The 13,957-nt window shown below is 32.0% G+C and overlaps 1 protein-coding gene and 1 long non-coding RNA gene across 2 annotated transcripts in view; both read left to right on the top strand.

The window, feature by feature from the left end:
• Nucleotides 1-13,957, top strand: part of LOC148282602 (uncharacterized) — a 372,381-nt gene that overhangs the window by 140,000 nt on the left and 218,424 nt on the right. The gene's annotated exons all lie outside the window — the stretch shown is intronic.
• LOC148282603 (uncharacterized) lies at nt 10,000-12,373 on the top strand. The gene is made up of 2 exons (XR_015822060.1): nt 10,000-10,049; nt 10,303-12,373. It is a non-coding gene; the product is annotated as an uncharacterized LOC148282603 (long non-coding RNA).

Genomic DNA, 13,957 nt, shown 5'->3' with positions numbered 1-13,957 from the left:
GAAAAGTGTTTAATATTTGTTTGTTTTTTTTGTAACAAAAATTTACGTTCCAGTGATTTCCCAAATATTTCAATTTTTAAAGCCTTTTTCAGTGACAAGTTGTGGTGGAGTGGGGTTCGAACCTCGGACTTTTGATATGTAAGTCCGCAACACTATTCTCGGGACTTCAGCCCGGTTCAATTATACTTCTACGCAATCAGCGCACTAAATTGGGTGAACGTGAATTTGCGGTCGCAGGTCCTATGGTATTGAATGCTCTCCCAGCACAAGTGTGAAACTGTGAGAGTTAAATGATGTTTCTGAAAAAACTTAAAACTTACTTGTTCTTTAAATCATTTTAATAAATCCTTAGCATGTGATATCTAAGTTAATTGTGAATTACAAATTTTAAAAAATCAATTTTCATTCATTTATTAATTTGTAGAATTACTTTTAGAATCACTTTGTAAAGCGCCTTTAAGGTATTATATTAAGAAAAGGGCGCTATAGAAGTTATCCACAATAATAATAAAAACTTCTTAGGAGGCGAAGTCTTGTCTTTGTCTGCTAATGTCAGAGATCACCAAACATTTTTTTTCTTTAGCCTATAATTTACCACTGTCCTTTGAGACACTCTTAGCCTTTTGTGGTGAAAAAGTAATACAAAAAACTAATACGAACTCGTAAAATATATTCTATGTTGAGTTTGACCTACAAACGGACATGCATTTTTCCTGCTGGTTCCAACGATCGACAAAATGTTCCTATTTTTGTAGGCAACTTGCCAACTTGGAGCAAAAGACATGCCAACTTGGAATATAAAACGTAACATGTAATACTTATGACATTATGCATTCAATTTAATTTATGTATCAAACATACTTTAATAAAAGATGAAAAATTATGTAGTGTCGTGTGACTACCAAAATATAAGTGACCGACCGAAATTTCGATTTCGGCCAGTTTCGGCCAGTAAAACAAGTTTGGGCGGCGGTTTTGTCTTAAGCCAAAAATTGACCAAAACTTCGGCTCAGCCGAAACCTGCAGTTGAGATATAATGAATACATTCGATTGTACTCGGATGGAAAACTAGCCATATTGCCAATTTGTAGTATTAAAAATAAAAACAATAATGATTTTGGAATTCGTTGATTATAGTTAGTAGTTCTAAGATCTTTCATATTTACATTTTTGTTATTTCTTTATAGTTAATAAATGAATGTTCCTATAGCATACATCGAAGAACCGTTACATACAAATCATATGTATAACATAACAACGAACCAAAATATGTACAATTTTATAAGTTGATTAAATAATTTTCAAAGTTAATTTATTTTCTGATTGATGTTTCTGTTTTGTTTTCAATTTCACTGGTAATGTTTTAAGCTACGTTCATATAATTTAAATTCCTTTGTTAAATTTATCAAATATTCCTGATGCTTTTGAATTAATTTCCACATTATAGGATAGGAATTCATTTAATTGCAACGTAGATTATATTGTGCCGCCAAATGTTGTAGCAGACTGACATTTTTAAACGCCAACATTATGTAATTATTTCTCGGAAAGTGGACAAATAATTTGAAATGCTTTAATCTGTCAACCCGGAATATAACTGTGGACAATTGAATTTAATTAGAGATGTATTTGTTTGCTCATTATTTTGCAATCCAACTCGATTTATCAGCACACACTTCGCTGTCTGGATGATCTACAAATATGAAAGCCTTGTAAATGCCTAGACTTCCATCTACTCTTTCTAGAAATATTTTCATTCTCCGCTTCTACTATTATGGATAACTTTTGTAGCGCCATTTTCGTAGTGTACTTCAAATGCGTTATTAAAATATTATTATTTGGTGTAAAATTATCCCCATTTTAGATTTGATTTTGCTTTTAAATTTAGTTTATTGTTTATTGTAAATTATGTGGATTATGATAATGAAATGATACACGATGTGGAAATCGGCTTCTGCCGATGATATGGACCTTTTTTGTACATATCCGCAGTTCAATAGCTATCTGATTTCTACTCATTTAGAATAAAGTATAATAAATAAATTTAGAGATAAGACAGCTAGTGTTCGCTGGGAGCTGTCGAATATGGAAAAGAAAGCGACGTGTCTAGTGTTCTTTGTTTAATATTGTTTGACAGCGCCCTCTGCCGGTCTGTCCTGCATTCCATGTGATGTTAAGTTACACCGATTTACGAAAGCAATTCTATTTTATTTGACTATTTTTTTTTACATAAAGCTGTTCAGTAAAGCAATTTATTTTGGCTTCACATGCTAAAAATAATAAACACTTTCTTCCAGAAAGTATGTAGAAAAGTGCTTACATACTTAAATACTTTGCTTTACATGGTTAAGGTATTATTAAAATAATTTCGAAAACAGACAGATTTTTTTTCCCTCAAGTCTTCCTGTTTTGTATTTCTTCTCGGAAAGTATTTCATGCTACAGGTCTGCACCCGCAAATACGCATTAAATTTAGTGCGTTGGTTGCGTATAAATACATAACTTTCCTACCGCTATAGAAATACCTGGAGCTCAATCACAGATGGCTATCGACATGCTAAAAAACGTGCTAAGTATTTGAGCAATCACCACGAACAATCATGAACACGCTGAAGTTATCGCGGTCGCGTTGCAAAACGAAATTCAACTTCGGTCAGTTCAAGAGGATTGGTTGAATCTCGCACACGCCTTCTTTCAATTTTTCTCGATGCATTTAGCCGGCGGTCGGCAAGCCAAATGTTAAGAAAAGCAGTCGCCATAGTAATTGTTTGTAACTTGAAAACGAAATAACAAACCGGCACGAGATTACACGCGTGTTGACTTTTTTGATTTGACGTTTGACCACGGACTACGGATACGGAACTTATCTATGGCGTTTTGCAATGCGACCGCTTTAACTTCAGCGTGTTCATGATTGTTCGTGGTGATCGCTCAAATACTTAGCACGTTTTTTAGCATGTCGATAGTTATCTGTGATTGAGCTCCTGATCTAGCTAGTTTAAAAATACCCGAAACACAAATTTTACCTTGAGCTTTTCGGGAATCGATTCTGGAACCTTATGCAAAGTTAGCCAAACGCGTATGACTGCACCACATTGCGAAGATAATAAAAACAATGTATCGAGTTTTTCAAAATGTTTGTAGACAAAGACCGGAATTCACCCCCTAGAGTGTTGTTAAGATTAACATGTTAAACAGGAATGCAGAACTTCCTAATCCCTAAGGGGTGGAATCTAGTATTTGTCTGCAAACATTTCTTCAAACTCAAAATATTTCATAACAAAACAACCAGTTTACGAAGTACAAAGATTGAAAAATGTTTCAATTGTCAGATGAATCCCAGCAACATCAATAAAAATTTGAGCCATTTAAATTCACAAAAGGCATAACATTTATTTTAGATGTATTTAATATATCTTAGTCAAATTCGCCCATTAATTCTCTGTTCCCGAGAATTTACTTTCTCGGAAACAAACACACTGCTAATAAAAAATATACGTATTTGCTGTAACTTTATTAAACTTCAAGAACCAATTATTTTTAATTAAAAAAAAATAATAATTCAGTTTCTAGTATTTTCATTTGTTTTTTAAATATATGTCCAATTCTTTCATTTTAATTTTTTTTTTATATTTGTAAATTGTTTATAACTTCTGTATATGTGAAAGCCCTTTGGGCGTTAATAAATTAATAAATAAAAATCAATGGATGTAATAATTTGCTATGTTTTTCAAATATGTTTTTTGCTTTTCACATACATTCATTTTTTACTATGACTTTAAATATGTTTTTTACTATGTTTTCCGTTTTAATTTTGCATTTTACTGAGTTTAAAAAAATATTTTCATGTACATATTTATATCTTTACAATGTTTTTTACTATGCTTTCACTATATCTATTACTTTGTTTTTACTATGTTTTAGCGTCTTTTTTTTACTACATTTTTACTATATTTTTACTACGTTTTTACCATGTTTTTCCTTAATTTTTTACTTTGTTTTTCACTTTGTCCTCATTCTTTATAACTGTTTCTTTATATTGATTACTCTTTTTTATATTTTTTTAACTGTCTTTGAACGGGGTAAATAACCCTAGTTAGGCAGTCAAAGAAAATTTTTATAAATTATAATTTCGTCTATGTAATATAATACGATAGTGAATAAATAAAATAAATAAATAATCAAAGATATAAGAATGGTAAAACACGGGCAAAATTGTGAATGTTACGTGATGTGTGAAGGCCTTACTTAAACAAGTCAATAGGTCAAAACCGCTCTAAACACCTTGACTTCCATATTTTCTTTTCTGAAAGACATAAGAATGTTTACGACATATTGTCTTTTTCGAACATTCCGGAAATATTAGACATGATGCAGCTGTGCTTGGTTAAATTTCAAAAGGGGTTTTATCCAATAATCTAATTGATATGAATAATTCATGGAGTCAATACCGCGGCAGGCATTTAATTTACATTTGGTCGCAGTTTATTGCGATTCCCGGACAAGTCAGGGGCGGCACTTGTATAACTACTATACTATTTGGTTGGCCTTACTACTAGCGATTAAAACTATTAAATCCATATTTCGTTCTATTGACATGCTAATTTGAATAGCATGACACCTAAAAAGCTAATGCTAAATATTATTCATATTTTCTCATTATAACCGTATTCATTGTTAACTCGTGAATTTTATTTAAACACTTATATTTATTTTGAGTTATTTAAAATTTTAAATTTTTATTCCGGTTCGTCAGTGTTTAATATTCCATTACCCTGTATCTAGGCGGATGAAAAATACAGTTCTGTGTTTAAAATAGAACCAAAACCCTGGACGAGCGTATAAGACTCGATGGCTGCTCTCAGGTAAAATACTGAATTGACAAATCCAGTAAAGATAAGTCCGCTTTGTTATGCAGTAGTTGGCGCATTTGCCTAACATTATTGAGGTCCTTGTCTGATTCCTGATTCCTGATTCCTAGTCTGATTCGTAGCAGGGTGGGTATGAAATACTGATTTTAAAGGTTGTTTAAACGTCAATAGTTCTTTGTTCTTGGACTGACATCTGAAGCATAAGACTTATCACCTTATTTTCATGTTACATATAATTGAAATACGCTGCATATGTTTTATCAACGCAGTACCTTATGTACCACTGTGTGTGGATAATGAAATGATGATGATGATATCCAATATCCGAGCAGAATAAAAAATATAGCTATTTATTTAATATGTTTAACCCATCAGATAATGCAAACTGTAAAAAAAGGTAAAATGACATTGTGAATGGCAAGTTGATGAGTAGAAAACAGCAGCTAAGACAGATTAAATGCATGCGCAAAAATTTGCCAGTTGATGCCGCCCATCAATTAATAAATGCGTTTGTAGCTTAGTCGATTACTGTAATGGTATCTACGCATGTCTACCAATAAATAAAATGACTCGCCAACAGTCTGTATTGATTGCCGCAGCGAGACTTATTTTTGGAATCTCTAAGTTCAGTCATATTACTCCACTACTTCGGAATTACACTGGGTACTGAAAAACTCTATTGGCTTATGTATAAGTCACTGCACAACTCTGCTCAGAATATCTAAGGGAACTCTGCATTCCAAATGAACTAGCGGACAGACGTCTTACGCTTAGATCAATTACATCTACGTCGAAAGTAAAAATTATGATACCTCTACGCAAACAGCGCACTAAATTCGGCTAGCGCGCATTTGCGGTCGCAGGCCCTACGGCATGGAATGCTCTCCCAGCAGAGGTCCGAAACTGTGAGAGTGAAGTGATGTTTTGGAAGAAACTTAAAACCCACTTGTTTTCTTAATCATTTGAATAAATTCTTCGCATGTGGTGACAAAGTACATTATTTTTCTTAAATTAAAAAGTTAAAATTAAATTTATATCTTTATATAATCACATAATATATGTAAAGCGCCCTTGAGGTATTATATTACGAAAATGGCGCTACGTAAGTTATCCATAATAATAATAAAAGCTGCTTAGCTGCCGATATGTACAAAAAAATGGATTAATATTATCTGCTGAAGCCGTATTCAGCAAGCGAATTGACCTTATTATGGGTGAATTCTAACTAACATTCGTACGGCTTTTAGATGCCTAAAATAGTGCATGAGATTTCACTCTAGTATAGTTATTGGAAACATGTAAATTGATCTCTCAGTGTATTTGGATTATATTTTCTTCCAGAAATCACCTTATAGAAATGTTTCTCAATAAGAATAGAAAATATGACGATGAGATTCAAGAATGTTGTAATCCAGCATCCCTACTAGAAAAAAAGGATGGATTGAAGAATGGATAATTATGAGAACAAAAATCTTCATTGAACCTTCTCTATTTCAAGGATGTAGTTTGACTGAAGGGTCCCAAATTATGGAACACTACTCTAAGCTATGTGTGTAAACAAGAAGAGTCAAAAATCTCGTCCAGGGTTTTGGTTCTATTTCCCCACAGAACTGTACTTTTCATTCGCAGGACACGGAGAAAATGAATTTAGCGTTATCGATTAGCAGTTACTTATGCTATTGCTAAAGCTGATTATTGTAATACTATTCACCACTCTCGTAGTATGCCGGCCTAACCCCGCGAGGGCGAGAGACTTTGCCCTGCGGCCGAAATTCCGCCCCTGATTCTAATCTGCTAACTTCTAATTTCGGGAAAACAATGCAACAGTAAATCAACGAATACGTCAGAATTAAAACGGCCAGGCATTGTGTTATATCGAACCGATGTAAATATCTTGTAAAACAAGGGTTATACCGCTTATTTTGGATTGGTATAAGCCAAGAGGGTAAAATACTGCACCCCTTTTATGATGAAGTCAGCTAAATATTAAAAACATTTACTTTAAAATAACTTTTAAATGAAAATTTATTTCATAGTTAGAAATTTTATGGCTTTTAAGTTTTCTTCATTACGACCTAAAAATTTTAGTGAGTTAAGAAAATATAAGTTGCATATTTTTGTTTACTTAACAAAATATTTTCTTTTTGTTATCTAAGTATAATTTAAAAAAATTAAATCTGCCCTTATGATTTCACCAATTGCTTCAAAAATTCTCACTTATCATCCTGGTAATTAGGAAGTTCAGTGTGTTTTAAAGAAAAAAATAAAGATATAAAACTTAACTAATTATTTATTTATATTGTATTATCACTGCTACGATTAAGTATTGTATTTTTGTGAATTATTCCGAGCGTGAGCGTGTCACTTGTTCTCATCGGTGAGTTTTCTTGATTGGTGGGTTGGCTTCCCAGAAACCGGAAATAAATGACAACACTTTATCATCGGTTGATTTAGACGATCATGTGATGTTCTTGATAGTAGTTCGTTTTTATTTATTTTTTCACACATTATAGAAAAACTTCGCCGATCAATTAAACGCTTTAATTTTTACCGCGTATAAAAAATCGTTTTTGTATCGAATTTCCCGTTGCACTGAACTTCTTCATTCCTTTTTTATAAAAAAACGCCAATGAGGAACATTTTTTTTTAGTGAGTTCATATCTAAATTATTTTGATTTTAATTTGTATGTTGATGATGTTTTTTTGTGTTAAAATGCCGTTTCGTTCTTTTTGCTGACATTTTGGATAGCATTTCAGAAACCATTTTTAATTTTCACCAAATCTTTATAAACGAACAGTTGATTTAAAAAGAGATGCATAGAATGAACAATATGGTTCATATAATGCGTAAAATATGTTTACAGGTTTTTTTTAGTAAGCATAATATCAGTAGTTCTAAAGATTTTTAGCTGCAACAGTCTATAAATGCCAAGACAATCATGTTTAATTTCCAAAAATATATATGTACCTCGGTTGATATTTATATCTCACTTATTTAAAGTTAATAAACAAGTACTATTATTATTCTTTAGAGTCTCTATTTCCCTTTTGTTTGAGATTCTATAGACTCTTTTACGCACTTCTGCTCCGTTCTGTAATTACGGATACTCGGTTAGCCGCTTCCTGCTCAGAGGTGCTGTGTGGAATTCAATATCCGGTGCTGATCTCCTAGGAAGCCTCCCCCACAACCTCTGAACGGAACAATCCTCACACTGTCGGGTATTTGCGCTATTGTTAATTGGAATTTGCACAATAGTGCACGACTGCAACTTTATAGCTCATCGACCCGAACGAATAACTAATCTATTTCAAGTTCTTTGATTCCTCCCTTAACGCCAAAAATAAATAAAATTTGAGAAATAAAAGAAATATCCATAGAAAGAATTTGTAATCTTACTATTTATTAATTATTGATACAAATCATTTTAACACATCGTATTTTACGAGAATTATTTTGCTGTGACTGCTTAAATTTAAGCGGTCAAGTGAGTGAATGTACATCGTTTTCATATCAAATTCGTAATAAATCATCTCAATAAATTTTAAGTCGGTATGTCTAAATATTTAAAGGTAGGATCAAAAAATTACAACATGAGATGGAGAACATTTTAGAGTAGAAAATATGTAAGTCCGGGCATTTACAGAACTTATGATCAGTCATTGACTGGTTTATGTGGACACTTTACACAAAGTGTAACATTCAACATTTTGCCTATGTTTGAACTTTCATATTTCTTTAATTCTTAAATCAGTCTAATTAATTGAAGTCATAGAGCTAAAACCTTTATTGTTTTGAAGAGATTCATCTGATCGAATTCTTTTACATACTAGGCAACGCTTTAAAACAATTTTCCATTTTTTATACTTTTTCTTGGACTAGTTGGTTTAATTACATTATTTTGGGTCTAGTCTCTTGTCTACAAACATTTGAACACACTCAAAATATTATAATTTATAATTAAAAATTAGATTTAAACCCATGTCATGAACAGCGACTGGTTTAAAATCAATAAGGTGTTTACTCTGGTATGTCTTTTTTGTAAATTAAATTATTTTGTAAAATCGGATAGTGATAGTCGAATTAAACACACGCTTGTAGAATTAAAAAACACCGTTTATACCTTAAAGTATATACATGTATAGAGGGATAACAAAACATTTTACCAATCCAATGCATGTTGCCGGTTATAGCGGACTCATTTTTTACAATATGCTGTAAATGAGAGAAAGGGAGACAAAAAAAATCTGTGGGTTCGGTCCTATTTTTTTGTTTTGTAGTCGATTTTAGAATTTTACGATGCTCATTTTTTACGTAGGCGGCCAGTATTGTTTCGAACTGTCAAACGCTCTGTCGGTATTTTGATGATTGTTTAACGTAGTTAGTGCTAATTACATCAAAATTCATTATGCCGACTTGTGTCATGAAAGGATGTTAAATAGAACTGGAAAAGGAAGAAAACGCTTCAGTTATCACAAGTATTTATTAAATATTATACATTTTTAAATTAATACTTTTTTTGGTAGTTTTCAACATAAATGCACCACTATTTTTGTACTATAATTTGAGCAATTATTATGGCATTTGTTTCTGTGTAATTCAAATACCTTATACTTTGGATTTATGTGATTTAAATTATTTTTTTTCAATCGTTTCAATCCAAATATTTCTTTAAATGTTCAAGACACGCAAACTCGACGACCTTTTACCGAGTCAACCGACATCTAGAAATAATTATTTCTCTTTTTATATCACTGAAAGAATATAAATTTGTCGTTTATTGAATGTAAATAAAAGAGATGACAATACATCTGCGCCAATTTTGAATGGTATTTTTATGACCACTTTTTGGGCGGCTCTTATAATTAAGAATGCCAGGGCTGTGCATTACCTTAAAATATTACATTTTCACTTAAATGTTATTTATTAGTGTCATCATTTTTAAATTAAATTTATAAGTATAATATAGTCAATTAAGGTTTTTTTTTTGGATTTCCGATAGATGAAATAAGGCGAAATAAATGGATCTATATGGCAGGACTGAACCATTGTCTCCTGAAAATAACAATAGGGTGTGTTCCAACCACTTTCTGTCCATTAATTTGGACAAAAACAAATTATTTGGTACATGTAATAAATGGTGCTGTACCCCCTTGTTTTCAAAAACCTAACTCGCTATGGGTAAATATACATTTATTTCATATTTATACACCATAAAGTTGGAAAAATCAGTATACGTGCATGAGAAGATGTATGAATTTAGAAGAAGCGAGATCTACATGCAAAGACAGAGTGATATGGTGTTCTATCCTCTCTGCCTACCTCTTCGGTGAAACGGCGTGATTTCTCGAAATCACCAAATTGGAAGTGGTATCTCCACTTTATCCAAAGATACAAGTTTAATATATAAATTAATAGAGATTACTGTTTTCAGTTTTCAAATCAAACAACGAATTCGGAAAATATTTTGGAATCGGAGACCCCGTTTAACCAGTTTTTAAAGATGTAAATTACAACCTGCCGTCAGAGCAAGCCAATATTTTAACAAATTGGATAATTTTCAAACTCAATAAATTTACTTTATTGCAGTTTTACTTGTTTATTATATGTAATTGCATATTTGTTTTTAAAATTAATTTGTGTACTTAACAATGTCATTTATAATGTTTGTTATTGCTTACTTTTATGTATAAAAAAGGTTTTTAGTAAACTTGTCACCAAATTAAAATAAACATTTTTATTGTACTTCCTACTCCCCTACCAATCTCTGTAAAAAAATCGCCTTAAATCGTGCATTTGTGACAACCCTATTTTATAAAAATCTGGAGACGAAAAACGTCTTCACTAAACAAACGACCACGCCCCCTTTTCAAAAATTCTTACAAACTTTGGAATAGTACGGACTCTAAGATGTATATACTCTAAGGTTAATACTAAATCCATAAACTAATAGATGTGATGTTCAAACAGCAGAATAGAATGTCAAATATGATGTAAAATGATCAACTTAAAACTAACCAATGGTCATAAGACTTCCATATATCCTTCTGTAAAAAATCTCCTTCTCTTATGTGATACTAGTATATTTTGTATTTTCATTTCGTTACATCTCGCTCTAGGCAAAAAAAAAACATATTTAACTTTATAAATTCATCGTCTAGACGAAAATCTTTAAAAGATTTTCATCAAAAGCATGTTAGTGTTGTACAGGGAAATCTGCGTACCGAGAAAAGAGCCTTCCTACAAAGTGTTTTTATTTTACCTCGTCATAGATTTCCTGCTTCAGATCTCATAATATAAATACGTTGTCTGCCTTTGTACTTTGCCTTAAAGGACCCGAAGCGTAATATTGCGAACTGTCTGAAGGACACCCCTATTTTTCTATTGAGCCGATGAATAAAGGTGATTTTTACATAAAAGTCGATGAATTCTGAAATTTAGACACGTCTTTTAAATTGAGTAATTGGATAATCTTTAAAAAATATCTAAAAACCACAATTTAAAGACGGATTTCTTAAATGCAAAACGTATTTCAAGAAAAATAAAAGAAGGAATAGATTTATTCAATTAATATTGCAACCGCTATTTGGTTGTTTTCCTTGTGAATAAATTAAATCATTTATTTGTTTCGTGTAAAATCAAATCATTTTAATTAATGTCCCGAACAGCTTAGTAGCTAACAAAACTTTTTTTGTGATGGCATGTATGTAAACTAAACGAAATATTATAAATATTACCAAAGCTTACTGTACTATAGTATTTTCAGCGTAGATATTGGCAGAGAGGATGTATGCCAATCGTACGTATATTTTTATTCAAATCCAATTCTATATTGCCTTAAATCACTTTTGCAAAGCGCTACGTTTTTAATTAATTTTACCTTAAATAATATTTGTTAAAACATTTTTCCATCAGCCGTTTGTTCTATATGACCAAACCAATTCATCCATGTTTCCCTTGAACCCAATTAATTTAATCGATTTTTATTTTGTAAGAATTCATAACAAATTATTATAAATTAAATCCGTTCATTAGTGTCAGGAACTTTTATTCAATTTAACGCTTTGCTCCCTGGCGGTACAAATTTGTCTAGGTGTAAAATAACTCATATAATATCTCTTATATGAGAATGCATTTAATTTAACTAATCGCTCTCGGTACATATTTAGACATTTTTAAGTAGTGTCAGCCATTTTGAAGTAATTAGTTTCAAAAAATTACTCCCGAAGATCAGTTTTGCGTGGATTGTCACCCCTTAGGCTGTGTAAAATTACTACTTTACAAACCTCAAAATTGTAATAATGATAGCAAGTAAGTTTTTTTTTCTAATAATTTTGTGATTTAATTAAAATGCGGGTTTTTTAATTGATTTTTTTAAGTATATCGTATTGAAAAAATGACAACTTTTTATTTTGCAATTCCCTGACAGTACAAATTTCCACTATATTACAAACAAGAAAAAATATAATCGTTTTCAAGGTAATGACATAAACCAAAAAGAAAAAGTTCAATAACTCTACTAAATCTATGTTCAGAGATCAAAAAAATAATGAACACTTGTGTAGTTTACGATTAAAACTCCCATCGTCAAAGTGTGTCACAGAACAAATATTAAAAATACATTACATAGCTTACGAAAATCACATCTTAAATTCGTCTAGTAAAAACGACCATATTATTGTTTTGGGTGTGATTTATATTTTAATTTATCCATTGTAACTTTAAAACACTATGTTTTCCGGGTTTTGGATAAGAACACATTTGGTTTTGAAGGTGATGATTACGACTCGCATCGTGTCTTTAACCTCGTCTGAGAATTACCTTAATTATTCAAATTCTTCCTCGGTAGCTTTCATCGTACTAATAACAAGACGCACTGAGACGTTTCAACGGCCCTCTAAACAAATTAAAGTGCCACACTTATGAATGTGTCGCTTTTAATTGCCTCCATATGTCACTGAGAATCTCAAGCACTGGCTCCATACGGTACATTCCATATTCTACCCTTGCCATTTTGCTCTGTTACACAAAACAAGTCATAAAATCTCACCTTCAAAGGGAACGAATTTAAGCGAATCTTTCCTAAAAAAGTAGTAAAACAAACGGACTTTTCATACAACTGTTAAGGCCGGAGAGTGGCGAACACCGACTTAATGAAAATACGCCATTTTGCGGTTTTCTCCTTTAACTTTTTTTAGCCAATTACGGGCGACATAATTAGCACCAAAATGTCTTCAAGACAAAGGTAAAAGCCCAAATAATTTAATTAAAGAAGTTTTAGACATTTTTAGGTATATGTCTAGAAACAACCTGGCACTAATATTAAATAACATCATCAAACCTTCATGCGCACCTGATGGTGCATAGAGCACTGCGTTAGTAGAAGAAATGCCCTAATCATCTGTTACAGAAAGGCAAGATGATAAGCCTTACGCTTCAGGTACCAGTGAAATATTGCAGTGTAAACCACTATCAAAACAAATCATTTAGGTCGCCCCTTTCAGGAATCGAACTCAAGACCTCAAGAACGTTGACGGAAAAGCGCCAACCACTACACTACGAAGCCGACATTTATTTTATATTTACAGTAATATTGTTGATAGTAACATTTTAAATGGACACAGTTGGACAAAGTGGTCCCTGGTCAAAAAAAGGTTAGGGAACACTGCTTTAATACCATATGCAATTATTGATTACTACGTACTACTAATAAATTCTGTTCTAGCGTCCCAGCCCTAGTCTTGTAAATTTAATTACGGTCCCCTTTTATTTTTTGTTTCGTATGAAAAAACACACCCCTCTCAAATATCACTTTCCGATCATACAATCAAGAAGTATTGGATTATATCATCGCATGCCCAATATCCTGTCACTCTGTGTCAATCACTGTCCGTGTCAATTTAGTTTAGCCTACTCTACCTCTATAGAGATTAATCCGGGCATTTTTCAAACGAGCCAAGTATTTTTCTCCCAACATGCTGTTGTTTTTCGCTATTTGGAAAACCTTTGTGACAATAGCTAATATAGTGACACTATTGTATACTAACTTGTGTCATAAAACTGCACCAGTAACTTTGTATGTTACGATG

Source organism: Micrasema longulum, unplaced genomic scaffold (genome assembly GCF_059751315.1).
Source record: "Micrasema longulum isolate JH-2025_06_02 unplaced genomic scaffold, ASM5975131v1 h1tg000311l, whole genome shotgun sequence".
Classification (NCBI taxonomy): Eukaryota; Metazoa; Arthropoda; class Insecta; order Trichoptera; family Brachycentridae; genus Micrasema; species Micrasema longulum.
The sequence above is the reverse complement of the archived record's forward strand: the minus strand, read 5'-3'. Positions and strand labels throughout refer to the sequence as shown.